At 46.9% G+C, this 13,563-nt stretch overlaps 1 pseudogene; it reads right to left on the bottom strand.

The window, feature by feature from the left end:
• Positions 1 to 8,736: 8,736 nt before the first annotated feature.
• Positions 8,737 to 13,115, bottom strand: LOC136481449 (rho GTPase-activating protein 4-like; annotated as a pseudogene).
• Positions 13,116 to 13,563: the final 448 nt, after the last annotated feature.

Here is a 13,563-nt window from a genome sequence, read left to right as displayed (position 1 = left end):
AAAATTATCCTTGATTGTCTGAATTTTCATTGATGAGTAGGCCTAAAGACTGGATGGAATAGCAATTGTGTGGTGACTGGCTTGTTCCCACTGTATTTGTCACGAGAGCTGGAAAACCTGTAATCGAAAAAGAATGAAGGAGAGGAGGTAGAATAAAGTTACATGATGCAATGAAAGAAGGGATGAATATGGTGCTTGAGAGCTCAGTTGCAGACAGTGATTTTTTTAACACTTTTTGTAAACTAATTTTAAATCTAACACTGTTTAATTTTTTTTTTCCAAAACTAACACTTTTGGCCGCGCCTATTGCCATGGCGCAGCGAAACGCCTATGCCGCGCCATGCATGGTGGCGCGGTGAGAGGGGTGACGACCGGGCGCTGACCAGTGACACGGCAGGGTCTGCCGCGCCACCGATCTTGGCGCGGCACTGACGTGCCAAGGCCCACGGTACGGCATGACCTAGACGCAGACAGAAGACCAGCATCGATTGCAATTGAACGGGAGCTGCTGTCGGTGAGGATCGGCAGCGACGTGACCATGGACCCTGACTTCGCGTCGTAGCTGAACGACACCTGCAGCTCCGACCCCAACACCTTCGCCTTCCTCGACCCCTCGCCGGTGGGCTTCGACAATGCCTTCTACCGGAACCTGCAGGTCGGCAAGGGCCTCCTGGGCTCCGACCAGGTGCTCTACTCCGACATGAGGTCGCGCAGCACGGTCGACTACTACGCGTCCAACCAGGGTGCCTTCTTCGGCGATTTTGTGGCGGTGATGACCAAGCTCGGGAGGATCGGGGTCAAGACGCCGGCCACCGGCGATGAGATACGCCGGGACTGCCAGTTCCCGAACTAGTTGCTAGTTAATCTCGCCGGCAGTGCTACCGCGACGCATTGAAACGAATATGAAGCAAATAAATGGAGTTCGTGCGCAAGTTGACAAGTTGCCACATAACATTTGTTCGACATAAGTTCGACATAACCAACTAAGTTCCAGGAGTGTAAGGATCCCTCGAACGCCTCTGTATCTTCGGATTTGTAGGCAACACATTGGGAGTGTAGCCAATGTCGGTGTGGTCGTGTTGCCAGTGCATACGGCTCGTACCCTGCAAGTATATGATATACACGATTACTTATAATATTTATGATCGTTAGTTCATTGAGCCTACGTATTTAAAGAAACTACCTTTGTTACTACCTGTGAGGCTCCTTGGGTACCAAGCGGGGCACCACCTAGATGAGACATGCCGATCTTGTCCTGCTGCCAATCGTCCTACTGGTGGTGCTGTATGCGGAAGCCCGGGGGGGGTCATCGTCGTCGTCATTGTCGTCCTCGTTTGCAGGGTCCTTTCCAGCGCTATGATGTGGTGGTGTACGCACTATGGAAGCGGCACCTGTCACCGGCTGAGAAGAGATGGTTAGTGTCCTCAAAGAGCCAGAAGAAGTGCCACCCGACCGCGCTGTGTAATCGGGTTCCACCCAGAAGACTTGCCTCTGTCTCATCGTGGTGATGTGCGGGCGGCGGCGGGCGGCCGGCGGCCGTGACGCGCCGGCGTTCATGGCGCGGTCGGCGTGGCGGACGCGTGCGGGCACGGCGTGCGGCTCAGTGTGCGGGCGGTGTGTGGCGCGGCAGGCGCGGCGGGCGGCGTGTGGTGGGGAGGCGGCCAGGCGAGTAGGGGTGGTGGTGGGCAGGCAGACAGAGGGAGGGCGGTGGCTCGCGGGCGATATTTACCTAGGTCCACCTCCCTCCCTTCCCTTCCATTCCCCGGCCGCCTCCCTCCCTCCTCGGCCTCGTTCAAGGTAATGACGCAATTTTTATTTTCGTTTGAATGGTGGATTGAAATATTATGAATGGGAGTTAAGGTTAGGAGGAAAATTGTGTTTGGGAACTATGGACTATTGTTTGATTTTGTCGATGTTAAGGTTAATTATTTAGTTAGAAGTATGTTTACCATGTATATTTTTGTTGCTATAATGGTTATATTATTTGAGTTGCAATGCAAATGATTATATTTTACATTAATTTACGTTGTTTTGATTGATGTTTAATTTGAACCATTTTATTAGATGGAAGACATGTTTCAGGAGCAGTTGTGGCGAAAACAGGGTCGTCCTAAAGAATTGTACCCCGACAAGTCTAGCAAAGATGCCCCGTCCCTCCTGACCCCCCTGTCCCTAACTGTGACTGTGGTCATCCGACCGATGTGTGTCAATCGAGACATCCAGACACAGCGGCTCGTTGCTTCTACACATGTAGTCATTTTAATATAAGTAATTGTTTCCGTATGTTTTTTTTCTTCATTTGTATTACTAGGTTACTAATATTTTGTTGGAATTTTGTTGTGTAGGCCCAAGAAAGGTGCCTTTTCTTTCAGTGGATCGACGGTGCAGACAAGTTTGACCCTAGGTACCTCCTTTTCGACGATTGGTGGAGAGGGCGACATCCACGAGAGCACTTCGAGCGGTGGGTTCCACCTCCCCCTAACCCCCCTCCAATGATGGCTAAGGAGAAGCACTTAGCCACAGTTAGACGACTCGAGGAACCTCCTCTGTGCGATTGTGGAGATTGAGCTGTGATAAACCCTGAGAATACAATGGAGTTTGTGTGTCCAAACAAGCATGAAGTAAGTGCAAAGTGTATGTGTTAAAATGTTGAGAAATATGTGTTCATGTACTAATGTCACCTTATTTAGGTGTTTTCAATGGCGAAGTGTCATTTCAAGAAGTGGTTGTATGGTCCTAAGAACTAATGGCCAGAAAAACCGCCAAAGGTTAAGGAAAAGAAGAAAGAAATGGTAATTTACAAAGCATCTAGTGTCATGTGCGAATGTGGTGTTAAATCCAACTATGGCCTAGTCCCTTCAGAGCTTGGAATAGGCCATTATAGCGGCCATATGGTTGACTATGATGAGGTTGGTTATTTTTGTGGTAAACATGAAATCGTATTTTGTTTCTTTTGCTAAGACATATATGATATAATTTTTCGTTTGAACAAAGCACTAGAAAATGCAGGTGGGAATGTTATGATGGTCAAGCTAAGTTCTTGGATGAACTGAAGGGGAGGCAAGTAATTGCACGGAAGAGGGGATATGGACCTGACTACGTCAACCTATTCATTAAACATCACAAAGACAAGATGCGTGAGTTTGCTAGACAGCGCGGTATTCGTAACCCGATCAATGCTGGGCTTGACAAATGGGGATTGGAGAGATGGAGGGTGTTAAAGAAGGAGAGAGCAAGCAAGGACGCCAGGGAGGAGACAAGAGTACAGATGCAGGTCTTGAACGAGCATGTTGTTGCATTATGTGCTAGTGAGTGCTTGAAGGCCATATTTTTCGTTGCCTGATTTTAAATGTAATATAATCACGTTGCTAACTGATTGCATTTAATACATGAAGGGATTGGATGCAGCGAGGACCATGACAGAGAGGTGGCTCATGCAAGGTATGAGGAAAATAAGTTAGATGAGCACAGAACACGAGCTGGTCACATTGTTCAATCACCGATTGTATTGTTTGATGAGGGGGACGAGGATGAGGACGACACTGCCAGACTGAGCGAGCTCATCGCTCTAGCAGAGGCGGGCTTGCAGGCAGAGGAGGCTGAGGACGACACTGACAGACTCAGCGAGCTCATTGCTCTAGTAGAGGCGAGCTTACAGGCGGAGGAGGTTGAGGATGACACTGGCAGACTGAGCGAGCTCATCGCTCTAGCAGAGGTGGCCTTGCAGGCGGAGGATGACGACGCGTTCTTCACTCAGGCCGCAGAGGCCGCTTACTACAGGCGAAAGGTAGATCAGGGCAATGCAGGTGACCCTAGCCACAGCAACAAGGTTGTGGTAGAGGATTGGTACTCGGACGACGAGTTGCTTACTCAGTATGTTTCTGACTGAGGGTTTTTTATTGCGCCGTCTATTAGTTTCATGCTTTATTAATGATCAATGTAGCTATGTACTGGAACTTTCATTGTGTTGTCTTGTTTTCCTTTTGAACTATTGATGTATTGTACCCATGTATCATGTACTCGAATTATCCATGGTCGATCTTAAGTGATCCCATCCGTTTTCACCCTCCGACCCATCCGTTTGTCACTCTTCGATGCATCCAAGTTTTTAATAATAGCGAATGCGTTGAGAATTTCTAAAACGAACAAAATCGAGTGAAATTATTTTGAATACGGTTGGCTGGCATATATATCTTGCATGTTTCCCATGTATTTTAAAATAGTATCGTGTAATTTATGTTATTAGTATCAGATCAATGTAAAATAATAAGGCCCATGGTGCGGCACGTTTGGCAGATCGGTGTTCTCGTTTGGCGCGTAACCCTAAGCCCAGGTTCAGCTGTGCCATAGCCAATGGCGCGGTAGTGACGCGCCAAGGCCCACGGCGCGGCAGGACCTAGACGTAGACAGCAGCCGACCAGCCTTAATTCCAATTGAACGGGAGCTACTGTCGGTGCTGTAAACAACAAGTGCTGCCACGACGCATTGAAACGAATATGAAGCAAATAAATGGAGTCCGTGCGTAAGTTGACAAGTTGCCACATAACATTTTCATTGGTTCATGAGTCTGCAAGTTTCGGACGACAATATTAATTCGACATAAGTTTGACATAACCAACTAAGTCCTAGGAGTGTAAGGATCCCTCTGTCTCTTCGGATTTGTAGGCAACACAGTGGGAGTGTAGCCAACGTCGGTGTGGGGCAAGGGCACCTTTGCGTCGGTGTCAGTCAAGAAGTGTGCTCGGTGCGGGTCGTCGTACTCCACCTCAAGAAGGGGGTACAACTGGTGCTGCGTGGGAGGGGCCATCCTGTTACAAATTGATAAACAAAGGGTTAGAGTATTCAAATTAACAATATTCAAATTAACATTATGTAGCATTGCAAAATTTGAACTACTTGTTATGCAATATGAACATAATATGAAAGCACATGTATATATTCAAAGTAACATTAACAATATGAAAGCACCTGCTGCCCTCGTCTTCTATGCATGCTAGCCTTGTGACCAGGGACTTTGCAAAGGTAACAAAGATTCCTGCCACGAGTCTCGTTGAAGTCTCCCCCTCCGTACATGTCTTCGCCGTACCGTCTCATAGCGTCCATGTCCCCCTTGAGTTGCTTCTTCTTCCTCCTACCCTTCCCTACCTTCATTAGATCCGGATGCGGCATGTAGTCATAACCATTATAAGGTGGCCACTATGTCGGGTCAAGGTATGGCTCGAAGCTCATCTCCCAAATACTAACGATGTTCGAACGCAGATACAAGGGTGACATATATGGCAGATCCTCATAGTTGTACCCATGAATCCTGTAGGCCGTGATCATATGAGAGCAAGGGGCATGCATGATCTGAGGAACGTTGCAACTGCACTCTACCTTTTCAAGATCAACTCGGTAGTTTCGTCCACCATAACGTTCGCCGCCCAAGCTTGTGCCACCCTTGCCCCATACACTAAAGATATGGCGGTGGGGTCGATACGGCTCGATGGTGTGCTGCTTGGCCAATTCCTCGGCCTCCTTCAAATGTTCTGCTCCAGCCTTTCCAAAACGCCCCTGCTCAGCTATATTCCTCTGCGCAAGTTCCCACCTCTTGACAAAATATTCGTTGCACTTATGAAAAGGAGAACTCAATAATTCCAGACACAGGCAACGATCGAACTTCGGTGAATACACGGTTGAAGGACTCTAAGTAGTTAGTGGTCATGATGCCATACCTGAAACCCCTCTCGTCATATGCTAACGCCCACTGAGCCTTCTGTTTTATCTGTGCCTCTAACCAGGCCTTTCCCGTTTCATTTATTATCTTGTCTAGTTCTCTCTTTGTCTCCTTGAACTGGTGCTCTGTATGTACACAACATAGAGCCTTTACCTTGTCACATACCTCCTGCTTCCTCTGACGCCACCAGAAATTAGCGACAAAGTGTCTCATGCACCATCTATGCACTAGAGGCGGGAACCCATCTATATGCTCAGCTGCAGCATTAAGAAGCCCTGGGTGACGGTCCAAGATCAAACTTATAGTGCGAGATGGGCCAAGCACTTGTACATGTAGAAGCCGCATGAACCATGACCATAATTCATTATTCTCTCCCTCTGCCAAAGCAAATGCCATGGATACTATCTGGTCCTCAAGATCAACAGCAGCAGCCATCATCAAGGTGCCCATGTACTTTCCTGTCAGGAAACTGCCATCAACAAGTACGACTGGCCGACAAAACTAGAATGCATGTTCTGTTTGCGCGAACGACCAGAACACACGATAGAGGACATGCCTCAACGAGTCCCGAAAACACATCCCTCCGGTATCCACAAACCATTTCAAGCCAGGGTTGTAGTAATGCATTGGACATAAGATGCGGGGCACCATGTTGTACACTTCCTCCCAACTACACCAACAAATCGCCAGGGCAATTTGCTTAGCACGCCAAGCCTTTCCGTACTTCACATCGTACTTAACGAATCCAGATATGGACTGTTGTAAAGAAGACACCGAAATGTCGTTATTATCATCAACGAGCCCTAATATACGATGGGCAAGGTAACGTGAAGTGAGCTATTGATGATTTTCCTTCCCATTATTTGTTAGGCAAGTGTGGGGTTCGACAACTTTACTTATCCTCCACTTGTCATCACTCTGTCTCTTTCGTGTATTCAACCTCCACATACAACCGTTTTTGCATATCACGTGGTACCTCAAGTCCTGGTCCGAATGAGTGACGATGTACGGTCTATGGTGATACACAGCATAGTCCTGAAGGAAGAGCTTCATCTCTAACATTGTATTGAATATCATCCCCTTCCTAAGGGTTTCTTTCTCATGGTCATACAATGATTTCCTACACATCTGAAGACCGGTGTCATAAACTGCCATATCCGTCATGCTAACATCCCTATAGTTCGGAACGCCCCTGAAAGGTACGTTCATCAACCTTAGTTGCTCAAGCTCAGTCGTTGTGTAAGGTGGTGGTGGAACATACTGCTGCACTTCACTAATTCTGCCCCATGAATCATAGGAGGTATCATCTGCTGGAAAATATGTGACTAGTCTACCCTGAGCCTTGATAGCATGCAAAACCTCAGTTGGTACTAGTGATGGCATACCATGAACATGTACTGGCATTGGCATCAACCGGTATGGGCATAGCATGTCTATCTCTCTGGTCACCATCTGAATCGTCCGAATCACTGCTAACTACATCACCGATCCAGTCCTCCTCCTCCTGCTCCTCATCTTCTAGTTCGAACTCGTTCACATCGAAATCATTGCTTATACAGCCTACTTGACTTGAATGAAACTGCTCCTGCGTCAACTGACCATCCAAATCCATGTTAGTCTGAGTTACTTCCCCTTCGACCCCCAATTCTTGCTCATTGCATCCAACACCATCAATGGACGACCCATCCTGGACACCCTACATCCTGTACCCATTCTCCACCACCACTTTAGTCATGGGCACAATGGAACCTTAGAGCACCCTAGTGTAGCGGGACCAGTGAGCAGGGTCGCGCAAGGGCATGAGGACATAGTGTGCCCTAGTCTTTTCAGTATCAAACCTCCCCTTCGGTGTGAAATCACCGCCAAACTTTGCATTCAAACGGACACAAAGGTCGTTGAAGCTAGGAGGTTCATCAAACCATTTCAATTCTTCTTCCATATCCTCAAACATACCATCTTCTCTCCTAACACTTCCTCCGTATAAAACGGTAACACAACAATCCATCTACAAAAGCATTTCAAGAAACTTCATCAAATCGTCGAAATCGTCGTACGTAATGTCCATAGTAATATTAATACATATTCTAACTATAACTATACTAACTAATCTAATATTAACATCTATACAAGGCTAACTACAACAACTAATGTATAACTAGACTCACTAGGGGCGTACCTCGCGGCAGCGGAGCTCGTCCTCGCTGCGGCGGCGGTGGGTGGACACGGGATAGAGAGAAGGGCGTGCGACAGTTGGGAGCGGTGTACAGCGCGGCAGTGAGGGCGGCGGCGGCAGTCGCGAGCGCGACAGTGAGGGCAGCGGGCGTCCATGGCACGGCGGGCAGCCGGAGGGGGTGGTGCGCCGGCGTGCGGGCGCGGCGGGAGCGGCGGCCGGTGTGCGTGGGGCCGGCGACGTGCGTGGCGGATGGCGCAGCGGGAGCGGCGGGCGTGGCGCCCCCGGCGGCAGGCGCGGCGGTGGGCAGGCGGGTGGACGCGGCAGACGGGTCGGGGTCGCGGGCCTTTTTGCCGGGTCTGCCGCGCCACCGATCAGGGCGCGTCACTGCCGCACCAAGATCGGTGGCGCGGCAGACTCTGTCACGTCACCGGTCAGCGAACCCGATTTTCGCCACGTCATGCTCCCGCCGCGCCACCATGCATAGCGAGGCACAGACGTTTCGCCGCGCCATGGCAATAGGCGCGGCCAAAAGTGTTAGTTTTGAAATAAAAAAACAGTGTTAGATTTAAAATTAATTTACAAAAAGTGTTAAAATAAAAAAAAATCCAGTCAGTCCAGCGTAGGAAAATTATACTGTCTAAAAGGATAAGCAACTCAGAGAGCACTGAGAGAAAGGGACAAAAATAAAGCATTAAACTTTCCAAAAGTATAACACAAGGCCAGCACAAGAGTGATCAACCCAAGCTGCAATCCGACATTTTGAAAGGAGTGCAGAGAGCAGAATAAGGTACTAAGCGATAAGACAAGCACAGCACAGGTCATACCTGAACTTTGAGGCACTTCATAATTTAGGCATTGAAGAGATTTACATACAAAAGAAAGCATCAATATCTTTCATTCACTCAAACAAGGAACCATAAGAAAGATACAAAAGTTAGCGATGGCAAGAAGAATGAATCTCGATACAGCAAGAAATGGTACACAGACAAAATGCAAAATGTGCAACCCAGCAGTCTGGGTTCCTATTTTCTGGAAACATCGGGTTAGTCATCTAGTGCACAACAACAATGGAAATGTCATTTGATTTCATCTCCATGCTTCAATCCGTTCAACCTTGGAATTTATCCGGCTCACAATGCTCACACCTCTTGATTTCTCAGCTGGAGGCGTGGCACGCATTGCAGACTGACCCTTACCTTTTCTAGTCCTACAATTCAGGTTTTGGCTCTCCTTCCCTTGAAGAGAATTTGTAGTAGTGCTGGAAGCATCAGCAGTAACAACGTGAGCAGCAAGTTCAGGTTGTGAGCAACTAGCGGAGCTCTCTGGACTTGTCTGGACAGTGAAAGCAGGAGTGGCTCCTTCGGCGGCATTAATTCCATTAGGTTTGTCCTCATTACTGTGTGCAGGACTGTTCAGGAGGGGCTCATCCTTGGCGAAAGAGGGACGCCTGGATCCTTCCTCAAGGAGAGAATCAAGTGTCACGCTGGGTTTCTGATGCCCATTTTCATCAGATGGATCCTTCTGGGGCAGCAAAACATCCTCTGGACTGGACTCTTCTCTATCCTTGAGGGTCCTTTGTATTAACATCTTCAGAAAATTCATCACTTGCACAGCATACATCAGTGCAGTCAATGGATCTGCCATCTGCAAGGCAGATGGCCTATAGTTAGCATGCCTAACCATTTTAGTTGTATTTGGAGCGACGAGTGAGATATATTGTTAATTTGCTAGGTTATTAGCACAGTATATTACCTGAGTCATATTTGGTGCAAAAACCATAGCAATATTGTGAGCGTTCATCTTGTTTATCTGTTCTTCTTGGACTACATCAGCCATCAGGTTAACAGACCAATCAAGCAAAGCAGCTTCAGCTGGTGGAAGGCATTTAGCAACACGAGCACAATCCTCTTCAGATTGGAATTGCATCACCTGTTCAGGCGGGATCGAGTCCAGCACCCCATTTGGCATCTCCCTAAACCAGGCCTGGAAAGTGATGAAAAAAGTAAATTTGATGAGAATATACTTGTCTTGTCAAGTAAAGAAATAAGTTGACCACACTACATGACTGCTTCCAAAAGCAAGATAATATTCTGCAACAGCATGATCCAAAATCCACAATTTTGTGTGTATCTCTACTACTTAAAACAATGGAATTGATGGTGATGGTGTCATTGGTGTGTCCGCAATCACCACCACTCTATGTCTCTACCCATATTTTTCGCTTTATTTACCCACCCTGCCCCTGGACACAAATTAGTTTCACCCTCACCCCAATCTTTCTCTAACATCATGGAACCAAGGTTAGCCATATATACAAATGTATTTCTTTGATATGTAGTGCCATTGCAATGCATGGGCAGTTTTGCTAGTAGGGAAGAAAGTTGAGGCAATATTTTTGTGCAAGAAAAAAAAGATAAATTGAGTTATAGTACAAAGTGAAGTGTGGATTCTGACAGTAGTTGACATGAAATTCCAACAGTAAAGATAAGCACAATCATTAATAACCTCACACGATTAAAAACTTATGCTGCCAACAGATGAACAGAATAATTAGAAAGAAGCTTACTTTAATTAGGCCTGCCAAACAATGGACCTCAATGCCATCTGGAACATTCCACTATTTAACTGGTCTCTCACAAATTCCTCCTGGCTATTCTCCGCGTTAATACGGAAAATACCTTCTGCCTGAAAGTACAAAGGAAGACATTGTATTTGATCAGACAAAGTTACTAAGCGTTAATGAGAACAGGAGTCGTGGAGATCCTAACAGAACACACCTGAAGACCACCCTGTTCATAAAGGCGCCTTTGCATCATCAACAGGATCGCTGGGACACTATTTCTTCTCGTATCGTAGGAACACTGCATTGATTCTGTTGAAACTCCAAAGACGCTTGCACTGAATTTCAAGTTTCAATTAGCCGATTGCAACAGTCAAAGCACACATGCAGTGGACGTGTTGTTAAAAAATGCACATTTGTATCGCACAATAAATCTGCCCTTTGCAATATTAAGAATATGACCACTACGTCATTGATGTGATGTTAATGAATCTTTTAAAGATCCATAATTAACAATTTCAGTGGTGCCCAAGAACATCATCTGAATCCTTAAAAATTATATGCAAGGGAACCAGTCTTCACATGTATAAGAAGTTAAAAACTAAGGATCAATGTAAAGTTATGGGGAAAAATCAATTTTTTTATTCAGGGCTGAACGTACTGATTTGGTGATAGTTGACTCCAGCACACATGCCCAAACTATGACCTTTCTGTTTCATCTTAGGAACTCAGCTCATTTAAGAAGATATATCCAATTATCTGAGTTTTATTGATCCTATACCAGCAATCCTTGAGTTTGAAGATTGGGTGTAGGTGTTTGTGCCACTTTATCTTCTTTTGGAGGCACTAGGTTCCCATCCTTGTATAAAGTAGGAACCAGATACAGAATGCTTTAGTTTATTCCTTTTGGATTACAAATAATACTGAAAACGTAAATCTTGAAACTCCCAATAAGAAACAAGATACCTATGCACTTTTCTTATACTTCGTGTTCTGTCTGTTTTGAGCATGAGTCAGAAATTACGGGGAAGAAGAGAAACAATATTTCAACTCCTAGGGCATGATAAAAGAATAAGTAGCTCGCAAATCTAGTGCAAATAGAAGAGCATAAACCATCTAATCAGGACCACCTATACCAGCTTGTTTCAATGTTCTTTATAATAGATGATATAACAATCTACTTTATATCCCTAGTTCAATGTACAAAATTCCTGGATGATGTAAGCAGCTACAGAAAAATCATGTGAACCAATTATATGAAGCAACAGAAAATATTTCTGTACTAAGTGGTGGTCGAAAGCATAATAAATTATCAACTAGCCATCAAGATATTTGCAGTCTATCATATCTCAAATCAAGCCAAGCTAAGCCAAGCCAAAGGTTACCAATACAAACACACACCAGAACATAATGGGGTTTGCAATGACGGGACCATCTTTACAATCCAATTAGAATCCAAATGACCAACAGGCAAACAATTGTGCCATGAAAATGCTAAAAAATCACTGAACTTTTAACTAAGCACGTTTGTAGCAACCACATTTTAGGAATTTGGGAGCAAAAAAAGTAATCCACCAAAATAAATTTAACGAGGAACTAAGAATCTCCTGAAAAGCTAAATGCTATTAGACCACTGATCTGAGAATAAAAAGCGAATCTTTCAAAGCACGCGCTTGGTACCGACTAATGAACAAGGGAGATGGGACCGACCTGGCACTGGGAGCGCGGCGGGGCACCTCGGGCTCGAACTCGACGGGGAGCCCCAGGAATCCATGGAACCTATCGAAGGTGACGTGCGCGACGTGCTGCACGTCCGTCGGCAACCCAATCTCCATCCCACAGCCGCGGCCTTCGCCTTCGCCGCCGCCGCCGTCCACCACCACACTGCAGCCGAGCAGGGATTTCCGCAGCAGCTCAAACAGCAGCGCCAAGAACGACCACCGCTCCTCTTCCTCCTCCTCCTTCGACCCTCCTGCCTGCCGGATTCCTCGGCTCCCTGCAGATCCCGCTGGGCGCTCTGGACTGCCGCTTCCGGGGAGCACGTCGCTGTCGGCACTGGCTAAATAGCGCAGCGAGGAGGACGAGGAGGAGGCGCGGCTTGCGGGGGAAGCGAGGCTGGCCGGGCCCCGGGGCAGCGCCACCTCCGTCATTGCTTCCTCCTTTTCTGATTCTCGCTGGAACTATGAGCTGTATGTGGGGGCGATTCGGGATGAGTTCTTGGGATTTCTCGGATGGTGGAGTGGGGCCAATGCACCAACAAATGATTTGGGGATTCTCGTGGTGGAGTTCTTGGTGCGCCCTATTTAGGATTTCTTCGATGCTCGCTTTGGACTGGAGATTGGGACTGTTGAGGCAGGATTTTAGGGGAGGATTGGTTGCGGTGGTGCGCGTGGTCCAAATCCACGATGCAAACCACAACACAAAAAATAATTGCAGCGGCCACAAATGGACAGCAAAAGGGGGATTTTTTTAAACTTCAGTAAAGACCCAGTTTTAGCCGGAGATGATGAAATCTCGTGGGCTGTTTGGTGGAGAATGGATGGGATTTTTGCGGAGGTGGAGTTGGATTGAAGGTAGGGCTTCAGCTGGAGGTGATGGCACCATCATTCGTCTCCTGCTCGGCTGCTCTGCTCCTACTCCTCTCTTCCTCTTTATGCACACATGGATGCTCATGGTTCTCGCTTCTCGTTTACGCGTGCGTTTCTTCTCCATTTTTAAGCTAACCTGTCCTGATTTTTTACTATTTAACCCTTTATTTGAATAAAATTTACATTTAACTCCCTAAGAAACTTAAACTTATCTTTGCACTGGGTCGGCGTCATAAATCCTAACGTTGAGATAACACGTCTCGACGCCACATATCTCGACGTCGATGTACCTAACCGTGCACCGAAGGAAAATCCGACGTGGCTAGTACCTCGACACTATAATACACAGCGCCGACCTCGACGCCGCATATCTTGCCGGCGACCTCGTGCATACTTTGGCGCGGGCAGTGCTACAGTATTGCGCTGCTTTTTCCTGCAGTGTTTCGCTACAGTCACTGTGCAGCTTTTTCCCCTTTTTTTAACCGGTGGACAGGCAGGCGGGCTTCACCGATCAGCATGGTCGCCG

Source organism: Miscanthus floridulus, chromosome 9, assembly GCF_019320115.1.
Source record: "Miscanthus floridulus cultivar M001 chromosome 9, ASM1932011v1, whole genome shotgun sequence".
Lineage (NCBI taxonomy): Eukaryota > Viridiplantae > Streptophyta > Magnoliopsida > Poales > Poaceae > Miscanthus > Miscanthus floridulus.
This window is presented reverse-complemented; position numbering and strand designations above follow the sequence as displayed.